The sequence below is a fragment of the Eublepharis macularius genome, chromosome 1 (genome assembly GCF_028583425.1).
Source record: "Eublepharis macularius isolate TG4126 chromosome 1, MPM_Emac_v1.0, whole genome shotgun sequence".
In the NCBI taxonomy this organism is placed as follows: Eukaryota; Metazoa; Chordata; class Lepidosauria; order Squamata; family Eublepharidae; genus Eublepharis; species Eublepharis macularius.
The window spans coordinates 51,271,043-51,292,486 of record NC_072790.1 but is presented as its reverse complement, the minus strand read 5'-3'; positions in this window follow the sequence as shown (position 1 = coordinate 51,292,486).

Here is a 21,444-nt window from a genome sequence, read left to right as displayed (position 1 = left end):
TCTGAATCAGAAGCTTTCTCCAAAAACAAATGTTTCTTGCAGAGTAAGGAACTGAACCCCATGCAAGTGTCCCGGGCACCGCAAACCTCATCATTGTCTGGTATCTCCAGTAGAGACCCTTAAACTCATCCCATGAAGAAGAGGGCTGGGGCACCAGAATCTGAAGGCAAGAGAGAAGAGATCACAATGCTATATTATGCTTGGAAAGAGTGATGGGGTCCAAGTGGGGGCTGGAGTTCTCCCAGAATTACAATTGATCTACAAACAAGAGAGGTCAATTCCCCTGGAAAAAATGACAGCCTCAGAGGACGGACTCTATAGCATTATACCCCACTGAGCTCTCTCCCCAGCTCCCCCCATCAAACCCCAGGAATTTCCCAACCAGGAGTTGGCAAGCCTAAGACTGAGCACCCTCAGGGAGAGGTGTGGCATGGAGGTAGGGTGCCAGCTTGGCACACAGAGGTTCCCCACGTCAGTCCCTGCTTAAAAGCTTCAGATCACGTGCAATGTAAAAGCCTCTCCTACACTTGAATAAAATTGATCCGACGAAGCAAATGTGTTTATGCAGAAAATCCCTCCATGGACAGTGTGTGTTCAACGGTAGGAAATCCTGGGCATTTCTGCTGTTTCAGTAAATAAATGGTGCAGTCAAAACCTTAATGCCTACATGCCTAAGCTGTGCAACTGAAAGACCAGTAGCAGCTGGCAGGAAACGGGTAAGAAAGCTGACCACAGATAAACTGTAGGACGCTGAGTAGCAGTAGAAGATAGACTCTGGGAGAGGAAGCGGCAGTGTCAGGCTGCTTCAGAGTGGAGTGCATGCCGCACACTCACCCGGCGATTGAAGTATGCAGCCACCAGATAATGGTCAGGGGACACAGCTGTCAGGCTGTGATGAAGTAACTCCCAGAAGCCCAGCGCTTGCTGTGGTACAGCTGCGGATGTTTCTGTTAAGGAGGATAAAGGCTGCCTGTCACAAAAGGGCTGCAGCCAGCTCTGTCTCATGTGAGAGCCGACCATTATTAAGCAAGGGCTCAAAATGCTTGCTGAAATCCCCCACTGATGAAGACGGGGCACGCACGAAACACTCTGGGGCAAGAGCCGGGTTGTTTTTAGGCAGGCTAGAAAGCAGTGCAATATGCTCCTCCGGCATTGCTTAGATCCTCCTCCTCCTCAGGCCTGTTACATGAGAAGTCAGCTTTCCAGGCTCCTAGGACGTTTTTCCTTGTGTAACTGTGGCCTGTATCCTGCCAGTTCCTTCTGCACAGTTCGAAGTCTGCCTCCATCTTAAGAGGGTCTTCCTCCAGCAGAGGAGCCACACAAGTTGGAGGAGAGTTTTTGAGGCTGGAGTGGTAGGCTATCAGGCCAGTATGTTAAAATTCCTCCTCGATCCCTTTAAAATGAGTGGCGACAACATATTACTTGGCTAAGAAGAGATACCACGCCTCCCAGTCTGCCAGGGGCACGCAGTGCCATTTTAGAGCTTGGGTTTTAACTTTTTAAAACACTGCTGAGGATTGCAGCATGGAAGGCCATTCGAGTGCTTTGGCTCTTGAAAGCAGTGTGTGTGATGGAGGCAGGAGACTCTCATTCTCCTGCACCACTGTCCCCAGCACAGTCTGGTGGTCTCGGCATTTTTAAAAAGTTTTTTAAAAGGATAAGATTGCACCCTGCGGAACCCCACAAGATAATTCCCACTTTGGAGATAGCTGGTCTCCAAGAGCAACCCTTTGAGTCCATTCCACAAGAAACGGTTTAAACCAGTCCAAGGAACATCTTTCGAGACCCACGTCTACCTCCAAATGCCTCAGCAAGATGGCATGGTTGACTGTATCGAAGGCTGTGCAGAAGCAACAAAGAAGCACAGCCTTTGTCTACATTCAGGCAGAGTTCATCAACTAAAGCCACCAGAGCCATCTCTGTCCCATAGGCTGGCCTGAATCCAGTCTGAAATGTTCTACTGTATCAACCTCACAACTCAGTAATGGGATTGCATTTTAATGAAAGAGTGTAACAAGAGAGCCAAACCCTACTAGGAAGCAACCATCACAAGATAACGCTAAGTGTAATCCAAGAGAAATGTGGTTCTCGCAGGATCCATTGAAATATGCTTGCTGAAGTCTGAGAGTCACTGTGCTCAGAAGCAGTTTGCAAACAGCTTTCCAAATGAGCTGCTGCATTGCACTTTCAGCACAAAACCAACCGATCTGGGTTTGCTCTGTGTCAGCCAAAGTGCTGCAGGGTAACAACAGTGTTGGTACTCTGGCTGACCCACAGCCGATTAGGGCTTTGCTACTTTCAATGAAATCCGCACAACAGAGTTCTCAGAGGCCTGTGAAAAGCTCCCCAAAGCATTCTGCAATGGGCTACAGAAGCTTCCCAAACAGACACCCTGACATTTTGCCAAATACCCGCCGGGAACAGACTCTAGTATCTTTTGCAGTAGGAAAGAGCCACTGAACCGATCAGGAGAGATCCACCTCTCAATCACACAATCACCGTGACAGTGCCGCTGCAGACCCTTTTGCATCCCTTGCACTTTTCATGCTCAGGCATGTAGGCCCCATTCCTGTACACTCATATCTGGGGTAATGTTCTGCCTGAGACACCTTAAGGGATTTAGAAGGTCAAGGAAACCCACGGAAACAAGATACTTTTGCAAGATAAACAGGGCTTTAATTGAGGAGAAACGGACAGTCCTCAATAGAGGGGAAACAAAACAGCATTCCCTAAACGTTCCTGGCACGCAACAAGCATACACGCCCCACCTCTCCAGTGAAGGCTCCTCTTCTTCCTGTCTCTTCCTCCTTCTCCTTTATACTGGCCTCCTCCACTTATCAGATGTGGCTTCCCAAGCAACACCTGCCAACCTGCTAGGTCATGCCAGCCTGGGGCTAAGGTCTGCACCTGGAGCTCCCTTAACCCTTCATTGGAAGGCTGAATGTTTACAGGAAGAGGTAATCCTGTAACTTCTTACAATTCTGGACTCTAGCTGCCAACATGCTGGAAGCCAGAATAAGGGTCACCTGACAACACCATCCCTAATCCTCCTCAGGTGTTCTTCTGTATTGGCACGACAGGCAATTCAGTCAAGCATCTACTCTTCTTTAAGGACGGCTGCAGAGACAGTGGGCTGGAGGACAGGCTGCAGCAGCAGCAAAAGGGGAATGGAGCCCAGTGCCCTTACCCGTCAGCACTGCAATGTCAACAATGAACAGGCAATATCTGCCAACAGTGGAACGACATCTGGTGCAGTTGCAGGTGCTCACTTCAGCAGCCTGTGTTGGGTGTTGCTGTCAAATCAGTGCCCGCACGGTGCTGACCCAGCAGGTCCCATGTTTCCACGGCTGCCTCACCATGCCTGCAGGTAGGATCAGAGACAGATGGGGGTCTAGAAGTACAAAAGCCCACAGTCCCTGGTTCCTCAGAGGCAGCCCACCTCTCTCATCCGGCAGTCATCCTCTCGGCAAGCATGATGCCTGCAATTCTGGTACTTCTGCAACAAAGAAGCTGCTCTGGCAATCCATAATCATTCATTTTAACCTGTTAGTTGGCTGGAAATCATAGCGGGTGCTCTCCTGCAGCATGCACTTGCTATGTTTTTCAGTTAAGCGAATGGTCGAAGGGAGCCATTATGGATTCCTAGACTGGCCTTTTCCTACACTAATGAATTATGTTATAAACTTAATAAGGAATAAAGTGTCGTGAGTACAGAATCGTAGAGAGCCTGGCTGCAACAGCCCCTGGACTCATAGCGTTGTTATTGGAATGCTTGTACATCTTTTAATTTGCTTGAAGGATTTTAGTCAGCGTAAGACCATCTCCATGAAATCCACTGCAACAAATGACAGTTTTCTCTGTCCAAGTACAAAGAGTCAGTTAGGTATTTCAGCTGTAGCACAAACCATAGTTTGCCAGCAAATGCTAGTTTGCACTTCCTATCCAAACCGAGCTTGTAAGCCATGGTTAGAAGCTGGTTTGAAGGGCAAATATAAACTACAGCTCACTGAACTGTAGCACATGAGGGAAGGGAGTGCAAGCAAAACCTTCACTCACATAGCACTAAACAGGGCTTTTTTCTAGAAAAAGAGGTGGTGGAACTTAGTGGGTTGCCCTTGGAGAAAATGATCACATGGCTGGTGGCCCTGACCCCTGATCTCCAGATAGAGGGGAGTTTAGATTGCCCTCCATGTGGAGGGCAATCTAAACTCCCCTCTGTCTGGAGATCAGGGGGCGGGGCCACCAGCCATGTGACCATTTTCAAGAGGTTCTGGAACTCCGTTCCACCACGTTCCAGCTGAAAAAAAGCCCCGGCACTAAACCACAGTTTTCCATGGCACTGAACCAATCCAAGAGTGTAAATGGTCAGAATAAGAGCCGCCTTCCTGCAACAGAAATGCCTGAAGCAGCAGCCGGCCTTTAATCAAAGACACAGCTTCTCTGAATACTATCAAGATTTTTGGACCAGAAAGGTAGACAGATGAAAGGAAGCGTCTCCATTTTGGCTGTGAATATATGACAAGCCTGAAAACTGCTGTTAATGCTATTCTAGAAAACAACCCACTCTCCAAAGGTTCAAAGGTGACCTTCAGTGATAAGACTGTGTCGTTCACATACCCTTAGCAGGAAGCAAGTCAGCAATAAAACTTGTCACATTTATGCTAAGAGACTCTGTCAGGCCCAAAGTCACCCAGTGAGTTTCCTGACTAAAAAGGGATTCGAATCTGGCTGTCTCTGATCAACATCCTTGTCAAACACAACCACCCTGTAATGGTAGCCAATACTTTAATAATATTAATGTAACAGAGACAAAGGGACCGTGAACTCAGTTGCATGGCTGAACTCAGCCACGCATTTTATACAGGAGGTCCTCACAGTGATATCGAATAGTTAGCACTGTTCCTGCTTGCATAAAAGGCTGTTTCGGGAGAGGGACACAGTTCTCACCAGAGCTTTGCTTTTGTTGCTCAGTGAAAGGGAAGCCTTATGACCCTGAGTTTAAAAAAAAGAAAAAGAAAGCTGCAAGCTGCTGCCAAGCCGGTTTTGATTTCACAACATTCCCTGTGACCAGAACAGTTGGTGCGCGGCTGTGACTTTTGCCCAAGTCATCTCCTTCCAAGCGAGGTCCCGTTTCCAAAATGAAAAATGACAGCACTTCACACCTGGAACGAAGCTGTTGCTGAGCTGCAGCCGGTATCCGTGAGGGCAGGACAGCAGGGTTAGCTAAATACAAGCTCAGCTGCAGCGCTGACTCACTGCTTGTTCCTGGAACTGTCTGAAGGAGGAAAGGATGCGGTGGGTAGGCTTTGTATCATCTGGGTTAGGGCCGGTAGCAGATGGGCCTAAAAAAAATCATACTTCCATGTGGGTTTAAAATAGAAGAGCACCCACAATCAGCTGAATGGGGAAATGTGCAAACGCTTGTCACACGAAGAAGCATGCAGCAGCAGCTGCTGCTGCTGCTGCTGCTGCACAGGGGCTTTGGTTCAAACTGAGGCATGGTCTGTTTGACCGGCCCTTGGCAGTCAGTAGGGAGAGTCTGAGGCAATCTGATGAGCCTCTGACTCAGACAAGTATGCCATCCCGGAAGCCCTTTAGACTCAATTGGGTCAAGGATGTGCTGGCAAAATCAGAAGCCTTGTCTCAGGTCAATATTCCTGCATTCCTGTCAGAGAAAGTGGCCCAATGAACCTAAACCTAGTCTTATCGAGTAAAATGCCATTCTAGCTCATTGCTCTCCCTGCTTTACTAGTTTTCTTTTTACTCTAAACTTTTTAATGCACGGGAGCATTAAAATCCCACTTGTAGTTTGAAGTGCTGCAGCTCATTCTATTGCCTCATGTGTTGCACACATCCACCAGGCCTGACTTCCTCCACCCGAAGAGGTAGGCCCCGGCCAGCTCTTCCTTGTCTCTGTCTCCTTTCAGAGGTTTGCTGTCCATCCACTGAACATAAATATGCAGAAAGGAGGATCCAGTTCAAGGCAGATAATCGTTTCTTTCAGGGTACTGGGGGAATCATTGCTCCTAGTGTGTATATTTCTACTTTCACCTCTGATATTTGTAGTGCTTAAAATAACCCACCAATCCGATTTGGCCCAAGCGAGCAGCGGGCCAAACACAATGTATATGCATCATGGGATGTGACCCCCCCCTCACCCACTGCTTTGAAAAATCTCTCATAAACCCTACTGTAATGTTTCCGACCTCAGAATGTCTCCACAGCATACAGGAAATGACTACGGTATTGGTTTGTGCATAAGGTCAAACAAGGGCTTGGATCCACCAGAAAGTTTCCATGGACAGAAGGGATTTCATTCTGAAGAGTGCGACTTCCCTTCCCTACACCAGTCCACAATGCCCCCCAACGCTGCTTCTCTGGGGACGGGACCACCCCCCAGAACAGCAAGAGGACGGAACTGAAGGTCTCGTATAGGAGAAAGGAGGTGAAAAATGTCATCCTTTGCATGCACAAAAATTCTCCAGGGCCCCATGCCTATATGTTATACATAAACACTGATTTTTAGGTCATAAACTTATTATTATTATGGTTCACCTTTACCCGGCCCATTTCTCTGCTCCAAGTAATCCCCCTATGCAGTTTCCAACACATCCACGCCCTCCTGAAGAAGCTTCTCCATATCAAAAGGCAATGCACATCTATTTGCATGTAAAGGGGCAGATTTTATTATTAACAGCTCAGCAGCAAGCCAGGGCCGCTTGGCTTGGAGCCAGTCCAGAAACAGGCAACAGTCACCTGCCCCTTGTTTCCTCCCGACATCCAAACCCGATTCAGCCAGTGGCAGCAAGAGAAGAAGCTGTAAGCAAGTTAATGTCTGTCTGTAATTACTACCAGAACTCAGCTTGGACTTCCTGCGTGCCTCCAGCAAACCTCCCAAGAACCATCCAAGGGAGTTAAAAGACCCAATCCACACCTGCGCATTCAATGTATACTTTGGCAGCATGCATCCCCACAAGATGGAAATCTAGGAAAGGAAAGAGCTGGTTCTTTCAGTGTTAATCTCTCCCTTTTCACTCTGCTATCCATCTCTCGATCACATAAACAAAATGAAAGCTGACTGGTTTTAAACAAATGGAGCAGGTGTCCCCAGTATGGTTCCCGTGGGTGCAATGGCACCCACTGACACCTTTCCTGGCTTTCACCGAATACTTTTAGAAAGTGGGCAGGGACAGGTGGAGATTTTGCCCAGCAGTGTTTCTAATTGATCTGACTGGCTGTGTAGTTTTCAAAAATCACTTCAACAGCAGCAGCTATAAGGATCTTCACTGCATGACTAAAGGTAAGCTGTGTGTACTGCACAGTATTTTTAAACAATATGTTCATTTTAAAAGGCATGCTGAAGCAGAACTTGTTCCTGAAATGCTGAACAGTTATTATTAGAGTTATGCATGCCTCACTTCCTGACATTACAGCCATTGGTGTTTATGCCTACCGACCTGTGACAGAATTCCAAAAGGTGCCTGCAGGCTTGAAAAAGGTGAGGACCACTGAACTAGAGGCTGTATTAGATAGAGATCACCTAATTAGTATTTATAACAATACGGAGTTTCTTACTTGGTTTTTCCACGGAAGCATTTATATAAAAGCAACATAAAACGGGGAAGTAGAAAGACGTTTGCATCTCAGGCTAATGTAGATGTTAGTTCCCATCTGTGGTTGCTACCAAAATCTCTTCTGCACATGTGCAATCCCTACAGAGACAAAAAACATTTACAGGTCCCTGTGATGTACACTAGAGTGAGCATGTGTAGTGTTAGTGTTCCAGTGTTAGCTGTCCACATAGGTGTAAAATTCAGATGTTTAACTGTATATTCATAACTTAGCCTGCAATACTAAGCATGCTCACTCGAAAACAAACTCCATTAGATCCAAATGAACACATTTAGAATGATGCTATAAGTTAAAAAAAATATGCCTTTCATTAAGTCTCCTATTTCGCATGTTTGGGCAGCAGTAATGACTTCTGTTCGAATGTTATAAGCCTACTGTTAGTGAGAGATTTTGCTGTCAAGCAAAAGAGGATATGGCAGGAAAAGAAATCAGTATCTAGTTACAAAATAGCTTAAGGTCAAGTGAGCATTGGGTGAAGATGCTGAATACTGGCATGAATTGCAAACTAAAAAGAAATGCACATCACCCACCACTGGGGCTTTTTGTAAGGCACTCATACACGCACACCGCTGCACTTGCCACATATTGAGTATGAGTCCACACTATGACCTTTTTGTGCTGTTCAGTTCTTGGTTTTCTGCATTCTGTTGCAAAAAGAATTGAAACGGGTTCCACATAGCACCTTATAAAGTGCCACATTCCCCATTTAAGAAAATCCTTATGGGCAAGATGCTACTATATGGTCTTTTTCACACGCGCCTCGGGAGATTGTGCAAACTCACAGCATGAAGCGTCTTCCTAGCACGATCTCCCGGCATGATCCCCTTTAATGACCCGATGACGTCAGAAAAAGCGCCATTAAACGGGATCGTGCTGGGAAATCACGCTAGGAAGACACTTTTATGCCGTGAGTTTTGCGCGACCTTGCGGGCACGTGGCTGTGTGAAAACGGCCTATGTCTCCTTGGAAGTAGCAATGTTGTGATTCTTCCTGCAATTTCCGTCTTGTTCTGTTGTTTCCAGGCTTATTAATTACTTCCTGTTTTCCAGCGTTTCCTGTTGCCATGAATAAATCAGCTGGGGGTGCGGGGAGTGGGCTTAAGTACTTTTTTTTTACTCGGTAACAAACCAGGCTCAGTAGGTCAGATCCAGTGATGGGTTTCTGTGAACAGGACAGGACACGCTCACTTCTCCTGTTCTGCTGCAGCCCCAAATGCTGTCCCTCGGGGATCAGGAACTCCCACAAAGAGCATAAAGGGCAAGGGCCAAGCTACAAGTGACGGATGACACTTGAATGGCAAGTGTATTTCTCCCTGTTCACTTGCCCTCCACTCAATCCACTTGCCATTCAAGTGTCATTTGTCACTTGTAGCTTGGCCCCAAGTCTGAAGTCTGCAGTGCAAGGGAGAATCAGCAAAAACGGCTCACCTGCTTTCATTAATGTAAATTACCACTGAATCCCTCACCCCACTAATTTTGTTATTGTTTATTAGCATTATAATACTATTATAAGATAGTGGTTATTAACAACTGAACAAAAAGGTCAGTGGCATAGCTTGCAGCAGAGTAAATTTGTTTTTTAAAAACCTTCTTAAACTCCGTCTCTCTCCATCACAATAAGAAAAGTTAATCATGAGAACGAGTCCAGAGAAAACAGGAATCAATTAATCAGGGTGCCAGGAGAAACTAAAGCCATAAAATGTTTTAACAGACATTAGACCTGGGGGAAACCGCAATATCACTCTGATGGTCCAGACGGGAGCACCTAGCACTGCGACTGAATTTTAAGTAAGAAAAAAAAATCAACACAAATGAGCTCTTCAGATAATAATGGAATGCAGCAGGGTGATCATGACATTACCCGGATGGCTGATAAAAATTAAATGAACAAAACATGGCCGTTGTAGATCAAATGGCAAGTGTGGAACCAGCTTCATGCTGCATGTCTCAAACATGGCTTTTCCACAGGCTGGCATGAGCAAACCATACACTATAAGCTGCATCTGAAAACCATATGCTCATTCCTTTCTCTTAAAAATTAATTACTCCTACACCCAAATATGACCTGTAGCATCCTCCAGTCCTCCTATGTACAAAGCCAGAATCACAATCAAATCCATTAAAGAATACCTCAAAACAATCTCAAACAGCCGGTGCAATTATATTTGGTGATGAGTGAACATCTTCCTCATGGCATCTTCCCACACTACACCGGGAAATGTTTAACTACAGGAGTCCCCTGTGTGATACCAACTGCATGGTTACCTCCTACCAGATCATCACAAGGAAGCAGCTCCCACTCTACAAGCAGTAAGTGTGAATGAGCCTCTTTTCTACCCCCCACCCCCACCCCAGCATTTGATTTCAAGGATTAAGTATATATTGAAGGACTATAGGAAGGCATGGTAGTGATGTTAATGGCTCGTCAGCAGCTAGGCCATATTATGCCAAACACCGGACCATGTTCTTCGAAGTATGGGGTGATGAAGGATGAATCCATTAGGAAGCTTGCCCGTACAGTACTGGTAGGGTTGCCAGGCCACAACCAGCAACCCCTGGGAGAAAAATGGAAGTAATGTCACTTTAGCATTTACAAAAACTCTATGATTCTAAAACATCCACCACGCCATTTCCAGTTTCTACCAGAAATGGTGTAAGCACACTGCCACAACGCAGGTGGCAGCTGTATCTGCTAGGCACACCAAGATAATGCACTGAATATTGTTATTAGAAGACATTGTGTATATGGGTGGTATGACTCTCCAGCCCCTGATGATGTCATATGTATGAAACAAGTTGGAATATCTAGCTGGCCACTTGTTGGGCTCTGGGATCCTTTGGGTCCCCTTCCATTTTCTTGTCTCCACCGACAAAATAAGGTGGTTTGTTATTGGAAAATTTATACACCTTGAGAGCTTTACCTGTGAGTGATTTCCTCAAGAGTTATTTGGTTCTTCATAGCATCTCTACTTTTGTGAGAAGGATATAAAATAGTTACAGGAAGGAACGGTAGAAGATACACCTATTGAACACCTGTTGAACACCTACCTTACTTCAGACAGGAGGTCCTTGTGTACTTCCTTTGCCTAAAAGAATTTTTTAGAACAGACTATTGAAGTATACTTACCTGTGGAATTCTAGTTGGATTACAGTCTTTTTCTCGGCTTCAGCTGTGATAAGAAAAGATATTTACTTCATATTAGAGAATCTATGAACTTTACTCACGTGGCTGTAGTTATTATTGTATTTATGAGTATCGAATTTGTATATTGGAAATTTATATGAACATGAATTTTTAATTGTATTTTAATTGTATTTTTAATATGTTGTTATCCACCCTGAGCCCGCTCACGGGGAGGGCGGAATACAAATTTGAATTAAATAAATAAATAAATATTTGTATGAATATTTATTAGATGAACATAAGTATTTATGAGCACTTTGCACATGAATACACTCCATATTTATTATTATAAATGTTGATGTTCCATTTTCCCTCCATTTGTGGATTTCCCACCGAGTTGTTAGGTTCTGATAGTGGAGGTGCCTCCTGGTTGGGTTTCACAGTGCTGGCATAAGCTTCTTTCCCTCATTTCTTCCCGCTAGCACCTGAGGTGCTAGCAGGCAGCAAGCCAAGATGCTGGGACACCTCCCCAAGTACTGGGCAAAAAGTTGATAGCATCTGAAGGTTCCTATTTCCTGGGTAGGCTTCAGTAAGTTTTATTTTCTGCATGACTAGCAGGGAAGAAGGGTTGGTTCCACAATCGCAAAGATTTTTTTTCATATTCCCTCTCTTTTATTGTATTTAGAAAAACAGCAGACAACGCAACTTCAGACAAATCAGTTTCATTTTTTCGTATTTCCTGGAGATTGGCAGATATTTGTGTATACATAGATATCCAAATCAACAGGAAAATCCACAACTGGGAAGCCATAGTTTTTTCCATAGTCCAGGCCTTGTGTTCCTTGGATTATTCCAACTTTTTGATCCATTATCTTTGCCTAGGATGTGATATGGTATTCCTTATACTCAGTGTACCGTATTTGTATATTTAGGACTCTTCCAGGTGGCTCTCCATTCACTTTCAGGGGTTGGAAGCAGGTGTTTGTTTGTATGTTATTTACATTATTTATCATCCTCCTTTCTCATCTTTCCCAGTCCTAGCCACTATCGTGGTCTCAGAATCATCTGGGTTTAACTGGGAATGTGTGGATTTGCACTCTTTGGGGCAGACAAAGAAAAGGTGATCACCACACCAGCAAATAAGTACTTTGGTCTAAGGCTGCACTTAACAGGGATGGATTATCATTAGGCAGAGTAATACCGCTTACCTCCAGTGGCAGAATCTGGCTTACCATTTGCAGGGGGAGCATAGCATCAATAATAATAAGCTATATGACCTTTCTCCATGGAGTTCAAGGTAGCATGCAGTGTCTCCTCTCCTTAATTTTATCCTCACAGCCACTCCATGAGGCTGTGAGAAGGTGACTGGCCCAAAGGGAGCTTTATTGGCTGTCCCCAGTCCAGGTCTGGCATTTTAATCACTACACAACACTGCCTCTCTTCTTGTATTTTGACCACCATAGGGACAAGTACCATTTACAATCTCTGCACATCAGAGTGTCCTAAATCTACAACTGGAGTGGAAACGGCAACCTGAGCTGCCTAATAAATATGTGCAAGGTTTTAAAAATGTGTTTATTGCCACCCTGAGCACCCTGGTGGAAGGGCAGTATTAAAAAGTATTAAATAAATATTGTCATAATTTTGCTATAAACAACTCAATTTGATGTATCACTTAGGGAGAAGAGATTATGGCATACTTGGTAACTTGAGGTTGTAATCCTCCCTCCAGAAAATACTGGGCTTTGGCTTACCCCTGTATGTGGAAAATATATCCTATAAAATTTAGCAAATGAATTCCAAATCCTGTAAATGCAGCTATCTTGGAGCTCCATTAGGTCATTTGGACAAGTTCTCTTTACCAATAAAGAAATGTTCCCTTTGTTTTGTCTACTTCTAATCATTTCAAGGGGCACTACATCTTTAAAATGTTAACCACAAATGATCTCACAAGTCTATCTAAATCCAACAAAAACTCTCCTGTTGACTTTAATTCAAACTGGATCAGAGCTTTGTTGGTTTGGAAATATGGGCCTTTGTCATATCAACTAAAATGCTTTTGACACATTCCAGCAATAGACTAACATACTATTTGTGCCCTGAATGTAGATTGCTATGAAGGATCTGGCTCATTTTGTAAAAAAAAATAAAGATATTCTGTCACATGCATAGTTACTGCGAATAAATTCCACTATCTTCAATGGAACTTACTCCCTAATAAATGTGCATAAGATTGCAGTTTGAGGGTTGCATCAAAATGGGCAGCATGTGCTCCCATCACCTAGCCCCGACAATAATCAGGCTGCTGCATTCTGGACCACCTGCAGTTTCTGCATTGTCTTTAAGGGCAGACCAATGTAGAATGTGTTGCAATAATCCAGCCATGAGGTTACAGAAACAACAAGTTATATAGCAACAGGTTGCAAGAACAAAAAAACATAAATGATTGAGATAAAAGCACATGTGCAAAGTAAAATCAAAAAATCAAAAACCAATTCAAAGTAAAAACAAAGATTAAAATGCACATTAAACACAAATGCACAGATTAAAAAAGAACATTTAGATTAAAACCACAAACAAATCTGCCAAAGCAATTTACCCTCCACCAAAAGCCCTATGAAATACATCTGTCTTGCAGGCCTTCATAAATGCAGCCAATGAAGATACCCACTCTGGTAAACCGTTACAGGGGACTTGGCCTTCCATTAAGAAACACTTGATCTAGCCGTTGCCAAATGGACAGCCCTAAAAGAGGGTACCGTAGGTAGATGCCAGTGTAACTGGTGTGTGAGAAGATATCAGGAATGCAGTTCAATATGTATGAGGACGCTAGGCCATGAAGGGCTTTAAACATGCTAACCAGTACTTTGAATTAGGCCAGAAGAAAATAGATAACCAGTGAAACTGATACAGCACTGGGGTTATATGTAGCATGGACTAGATATAATTGACAGAAGGCTCTTGTACCAATAGCACCAACCCATTTACCTATCAACAAGGCAATTTGCTCCATGTGGATCCTACACCCCATACATTTTCCTGGGTTCAGAAATGGCTGGATGTGGGGAGGGAAGGAGCAGGGGGGCTGTACTGTATTCAGAATGGTTCAGAGAGTTTGGAAAGGTGATAGGGACTGCAGAGTCGTGTATTGACTGTTGCTGTAACCTACTTGCATTATTTATTTGATATTCCCACTATAGTTCATATTGACTCACTGAGAAAGGGAGATGATTAGACAGACAGACATAAGTGAAACATCTGCAGGCATCAGTGCTTTTTGTTGACAGGTAGCCCTGATTAGAGATTGGACCCAGGCCCTGATAAAGTATACCTTTCCTCTACAAACATTTAGAAAGAATGTTGGGCTTTGGTCTCATCATCAAAGCATACAGACCACAGGGACTGGAAGGACACATCTAAGAGCTAAAAGTGAAACTGGTAAATCCATGGACAGAGCTCCCAGTTTTGTTGTCTTATAACTTAATTTTCTGGCATGAAGGGCCTCAATTTGGATTGGAACTGTAGTGCTGGGGAGGGGGTTTAAGCCTTCCCCATGCCATTTTAGGCTTGCCAACCTCCAGTTGGGGCCTGAAGATCTCCCAGAATTATAACTGATTTCAAGATAACAAAGATAGTTTTGCCTGGGCAAAATAGCTGCTTTGGAGGATGGACTGTATGGCGCTATACCTCACTGAGTTCCCTCCTTCCCCAAACTCCACCCTTCCCAGACTCTACCACAAAATTTCCAAGAATTTCCCAGGTCTGAGTTGGCAACCTTGGCTATTTTCTTAATCTGAAATGGCTCCAGGGAGTGAATTTTTGCATCATTGGCATGTGGTTTCTAACTCTGAGTTGGGAAATTCCTGGAGATTTGGAAGCAGGGCCTGTGGAGGGTGGAGTTTGGTGGTGGGAGGGAGCTCAGCAGGGGTGTGCGGCCATAGAGTCTACCCTCCGAAGTTGTCATTTTGTTCGGGGAAACTGATATCCAGTTGTGGAAGAAATCTAGGCCCTACCTGGAGGTTCACAACCCATTGCTAACTTGTGAGTTCATGTTCTAACAATGTGAGACCATCTTTATGAACCTAAGATTGAAAGGAAGTCAGTTATGGATGTTCTCAGTTTAGAGAGACAATTGAATTATAGGGATTCCATAACTGCTGCTCAGGATAGAGTACTTCAAGAGTATCTTCAAGATACCTGAATGGAAGGTGGAAATCATGGATTTTTTTCTGGGACTGCAAGGCATAGTAAACTCTCTTGTTTAACATATAATTTAGTAAACAACAAGGAAAAAGGAAGTATGCCAAAAAGTGTCTCAGTACAATTATATTATCTGTATCACACTACTGGGATGTGCTGGGATAACATATAATTTAGCCACACTATTGTTAGTAGTGACGGGCCTCTAGATTTGTGTATCTTAAGGGACAGAAGCATTTGGATTTCCTTGGTGGAAGGAAAAGGGGGGGATTCCTTTTCTTATACATGTCAGTAAGACTTCATGTCTATAAAACCACAGCACAAAGCAAAGAGATATGATAACTTTGAATCACTGCCCCACCCATTTTCAAGGAGGAGGAGGAGGAGCACTCAGGATGTTGGAATGCCATAATGGTCGCTTGGCATCCACCACCACCCATGGTTCCAGGGCCAGTGCACACTTTACATTGGCCACAGAGAACGTGACGAGGAATAGCCTCCTCATAATAAGTGTTAGATGTTATTTGGAAAGGTATGGAAAATAAAACAGCCAGTAGTATAATGTCTTTATATAAGTCTATAGCGCAATAATTACATTAGGAATACTCTGTTCAGTTCAAGTTGACCATATTTTTAAAAAATGGAACTAGAAGATTTACATAAAAGGGCATTTGTTCAAGGAGTTGGGAAGATGCTTCTGTGAGGAAAAAATTAATTTAGTATAAAGGTGACTCTTAGTAGAGACGTGACACAGAATCATAATGTTATGAACAGTTTGGAGGGTGATGATAGAGGAAAAGGTTCAACCTTTTATGAATAATCAAACATAGGGTCATCCAATTAAACTGGCTGGTGGTAGATTCAGGTCAAATGAAAGAAGCTGTTTCACAGAATGCATAGTTAACCTATGGAAATTACTGCCAAAGACATGCACTGTCTTTGTCAATGCAAGTACAGGGGTCCAGGGGCCAGGGCCTGCTTTTTGAAAAACAGATAACTATGGGTGCTGTTTCATCTTCACCTTGCGCAGATAGAACTGACTTTGCCACGCTGACCTCCAAACTTGACTTCAGCAGGGGGTTGTCCTTAAAGACAACTCAAAAGTTGCAGCCAGCGTAGAATGTATCTGCCTGCCTTACCTTGTTCTAGCAGCTGCATGGGCTAGGGCAGTCATCGGGCATATTTTGTAGAGGACAGCCCTATTTAATTTTGATCTGTCCCCTGTTGAATATAGTAAGCACCAGACACCACAAATGCAGCCATAGGAAGGTGGCAACCCAAAGCTATTCAACAGACCAAGACTGCAAGCCTATGCACAATTTCCTGGAAGTAAGCCCCATTGAACGTGGTAGGACTTACTTTGAAGTAGATACATAGACCAAGCTCAGCCTTGAAGCCCTCAGCTGCAAGCGGGAACTGTCCTTAGTGAAGACAACATAAGAGTCTTGATCTTGGACAGATTCAGGCCAGCATTTGTCACTTGTTTCCCATAAAACCATGCCCACATCCTGCTCCCATTAGTAGGGCAGTGATTCTGGGGCCCCACTGTCACCCAGGGCCCAGAATTACTAAGATTGCCTTTGCACCTACTGGCTGCTTCTGGATTCAGTTTCAAGCGCTAGCATTAACAACCTGGGACCAACGTACCTGAAGGGACTGGCTGTCTGCATTTGACCCCACACAACTTTCAAGCTCATCAGTGATTATTGACAGTCAAAACAAACAAGTGTGAGAAATAGCACTTCTATGGCAGCTGCACGTCCCTTACAGAACCAGCCAAGTTGGGGTAGCTGGGCAGGCAGGCAGGTGAACAACTTTGCTATTTGGTTTTCTAAACTAAACTAGTTTGCTAAACTAAATTAAACCTTTTTTTAAAAGTGAGCTTTTACAAACTTCTGTGCTTTTGTAAATACTGATATTTAGTTACTGCTTAGTTCTAAGAATGTCTCTAAATGAGACATCTTGCACGGGAATGTTCAAGTGTAGGGAGACACAATCTTAGCCAGGAAGCAAAGACAAAGGCTCTGTCCATTTCACCACTCTACAAGAGGGCAGTTTTAAAAACCAGAGCCGGCAGAGAGAGCTCCTCAGAGGGTTCGTTAATTTAATCTTTGCCTCCCCGAAAGGTCCCCTTTCAGGAGGGGAAGATCAAATTAAAAAACCCTGTGAGAAATGATCTACGCCATCTCTTTTTAACCTACGCATCCCAGCTAACATTGCATCTCCCTAAACGTGAGTGTCCTCATGTACGTCTCGTGTAGACACTCTAAATTGTTGTGTTTTAGGGTTGAATCTGGCAGTAAATTTCTGCTAACAAGAAGGGGAGGGTGATTTTCGCCAGTTCCTTCCACCCATCTCAGACCCTCAATTTGTTTCTCATGTTGTTCCTTACAGTCCCTTATCTCCTACAAGCAACATTCGGGGGAACATTTGGGCTGCAGTGACTGGAAGCGGTAAAGTCCCATTTTGTTAAAAGAAATCCCTTCCATATGAGGGAATTATTAGTACCGTAGATTCAACCCTATATCAGAATGGATCTTTCGTATGCTGTGAGCTATCATGAGTGCAATGAAAAGCGGGAAACACATCAAGGGGGGGGGAATTCATTAGTGTGGGCAGTTTTTTAAAAAAAGGATTAAACAAATTCATAATCTAATAATTGAACCATCACATTCAAAGACAGAAGAGCCTCTAAATACCAGGTGCTCACGGACTAAAAGTGGCAGAGAACTGCCTTCATGAGGGCTTCCTGGAATCATCTGACTAGTCATTGTCCAAGAGAAAATGCCAAACATGATAGGCCATTGGGTTCTTTTTACATTCTGAGGTGAATTTTTATAGGCCAGTGTTTCTTTGTACAATCTGTGTGAATACTAGATTTATTGCCTCCCAGAGGTGGTTTATATATTTATTTGGCTCAGTTCCATTGTATATATATTTATTTGGCTTAGTTCCATCGTTAGGTAATAGCCATTTGTAGAACAGTCGCCTGTTAAGATGCATGAGCACATACTAATGAACAATGGCTGGAGAGGGTGTCTTCCTCGGGAAGCGGCAGCCCTGCTATAGGAGAACATCGGTCTACTGCCTATGTGGCCTGCTCCCCCTATCACACCACTCAGAGGGCTTAAGGAACAAAAATATTATCTCTTGCTATCCTTTGCAGAGGCTCATTAGCACAGAGGAACAGAGTGTAAATATTTACAAGTAATAATCTCATATTCCTTCCTTCTTCCTCCTAATGACTATTTAAAGAAAGTAGAAAATCAGATGCTGCATCTGAACTGTGCTTTTTCTGGGCAAGTAAATATTAGCAAATAAAGTAAATTAAAATAAGTATGAAATTCAGTACCTAATCTCAGCTGAGCAGCATGTCTTGCGGGGACTTTGGTGCAGAGTTCTCAAGGCATGCGATCTGATAAAAAAAATAAAAATAGTTGTACCTAGCAAAGTCCCACCATGATTTTTCTAGCAACTTTTAATGTATTTATTACATTCATACCCTGTTCTTCCTCCAAAATACAGCTTATATATGATTTCTATACAGTCTCCAGTACAGAGAGTACATAGAGCCAGTCCTGCTTAGTTTTATCCACAGAAGTGTATTATCTGGCTTCAGAATATTGTTTGTTATTCTTCTAGCTATGACCCAAGACAAGGTAAACTCTTTGACATGATTCTTTGGACTCCCACACACCTCAGATTGTAGGTTATTAGCCTAAATACTGAACTATGCCATATCCTTGAATGGTTGTCATAAAACCTGACATCCTTCACAGTCCTATGTGATGTGTCTGAAGGGACTTTTTAAAAAAAAAATATCCTGCCACAAACTTCTTCCTTTACGTCAGTATCTCAGCTTTCATTTTCTATAAACTTGTGTTGCTGAGGAAAACAGTAGAACGTTTCTCAGGCTCTAAAGCCAGAAGGCTAACAGAATGACTGAAATACAAAATAAGTCTCTTGAATTGGACCTCTCTCTAGCAATCCTAGGCCTAATTATGAAACACTCCGAGTCCAGACAACGGTGACTGAAGTCTGCATAGTGAACACAGACTATCTATCCCCCAACGGGAACCCAAAACAGCTAATTACATTGTTATCTTCTTTTATCCTCATAACAAGCACACTGTTAGATTGAGAAAGAGCAACTAGCACAAGGTCACCAACTGAACTTCAATGGCAGAGTGGGGATTCAAACCTGGGTCTCCCAGATCCTTCTAGTCTAGTACTCTAACCAATACACAAAGCTTGCTCAGAAAAGGCACAGGGTAGTGAAAAGGAAGTGGTTTGACATTCAACAACCCATTTATGCATATTTTGTACAAAACACATTAATTACAACTATATTAAAGTCAGGGCTAGTTTTCACTGGGAGGAACAATATGCCAGATAGGTATCATCAAAACTAGGGATGCCAGCTCTCCAGGCTGGGAAATTCCTGGTCATTTGGGGTGGAGCCTGGGAAAGAATATGGGGGAAAGGAAGGAGCTCAATGGGAATGTGATGCCATATAGACTCCCCTCCAAATAGGGTTGCCAGATCCCTATTCCTTCCAGGCACTTACCTCATGCTGGCAGCATGGTCTGTGTTCTCATGCATGCAACGTGTGCACGTGTACTCTGGCATCTGTGCAATGACATCACTCCCAGAAATGATGTCATCACGCTGGCCACATGAGTGTTCTTGCACTCTGTGCACGGCTGTTTCAGCCTGTTTGAGGCCAAAATCATCCCCGAACAAGTCACGGGTAGAGATGGGCACAAACAGCAATACGAACAAAAAAAAAGCCACGAACAGCCCAATCTGCTGTTCGCAAACAAGCTATTTGTGAGGCCCCATTCTAAACGAACAGGTGATCATTTCAAGCCTCGTTTGTTGCTGTTCCTCAAGCCAGACAGCCTGGCACCTGCAATCAATTCCCTTGGCAACTTAGGCAGGGATTGTCTGAACTCTGTCTGAACTCCTGCTGTTGCCCTGGAAACCCCAATCTAAGACCAATTTATCTTGATAGGCAGGTCTTCCTTTCAAGTGTGGAGCTCCAAATTTCTTACAAGGGAGCAAAGAGCAGGGGGGAGGGGGGCTCCCAGCTCTGGCTTAGTTTGCAGACAGTGGAGAGGGAGAGACAGTTGCTGTTGGCATTTTGATAGAGACAGGGAGAGTGCATTGTAGCTTGAATTTTCTTTGTGTGTGGTGGGATAGGGATCTACACCTTCAGGTTCCAGGACTGCTGCCAGGCTCTGGGCCAAGCTATTATTTATTATTGGTACCTTTCTTGCTGCCTGCTCAGGTCAGGTTTCTGGGAGTGGAGCAGTAGGGGTCTTGACTTGGATGATGGCTGGAATAGAGCCTGCTGGCCCCCACAAACAGCCAACCACAAACATGTTTATGAACAGAGCCATGTTCATGGTTGTTTGTGAGTCCCTATTCGTGGATGGCAACGAACAATGAACATCATGTTCGTGGTTCTTTTTCTGTTCGTATCCATCTCTAGTCACAGGAGCGCTCCTGTGGCCAGCCCGATAATATTACTCCCAGGGGTGATGTCATCGTGCTGGCTGGGAGTGTGCATGCATCACATGTGTTCCTGGGGTGCCTGCTGGTGGTGGGCGACCTCCAGGGGGCTTTCCACCTCCTGCCAATCACTAGCAGATTGGCAGGCGAAGGTACCTGGAAACCCTACCTCTACCATTTTCCTCAAGGAAACCAATTTCATAGTCTGGAGATCAGTTGTAATTCCAGGAGAACTACAGGTACCACGTGGGGTTTGGCAAGCCTATAAAATCCAAAATTAAACTGTACATAACTAACTGTGCACGCTGAACCACATTTACTAGTTATATTTTGCAATACAAAATAGATCAATCACTTGAGTTAAGTGAAACAATTAGAAGTTAAAAATCACCTGCAAGGAGCCAATCAGTTGCAGTGCTAAAGCTTACAGAGTGTTTTGGGGGATTGCAGACCAGTCATGCTGGACTGCTGTTTGTTTCAGCTAAAGAAACACTGCTGCTCACATATAGGGAATTCTGGGAATAAACAGGCTTGGAATAGTAAATTAGATTGCCAACTCTGGGTTGGGAAATTGAAGAGGGGAGGGACCCCAGCAGGGAGTAATAATGCCATGTCTACACTCCAATGCTATTTTCTCCAGGAGAACTGATCTCTGTAGTCTGGAGATCAGTTGTAATTTCAGACCTCGCCAGGCCTCACTTGAATGTTGGCAGCCCTAGTAGTAAAGCTTGCATGCCTCAAGGGAGGTATTGGGGCCTAGCTGTCTCTGAACAGAGTTAATGTGTTTTTAGGCTTTTGATTTGACTTACTGTAAGCGCATATGTATAAAGAGCACCAGCACATGATACAAAAATAAAAATAGTAAATGAAGAGGTTAAGTTTATTTACAGTATTGTGTCATATTTAATTTTGTTATTTGTGACATTTTGGGAGGCAAAATCCCCACCGCCCCATCTTATTTACTATGTTTTTAAA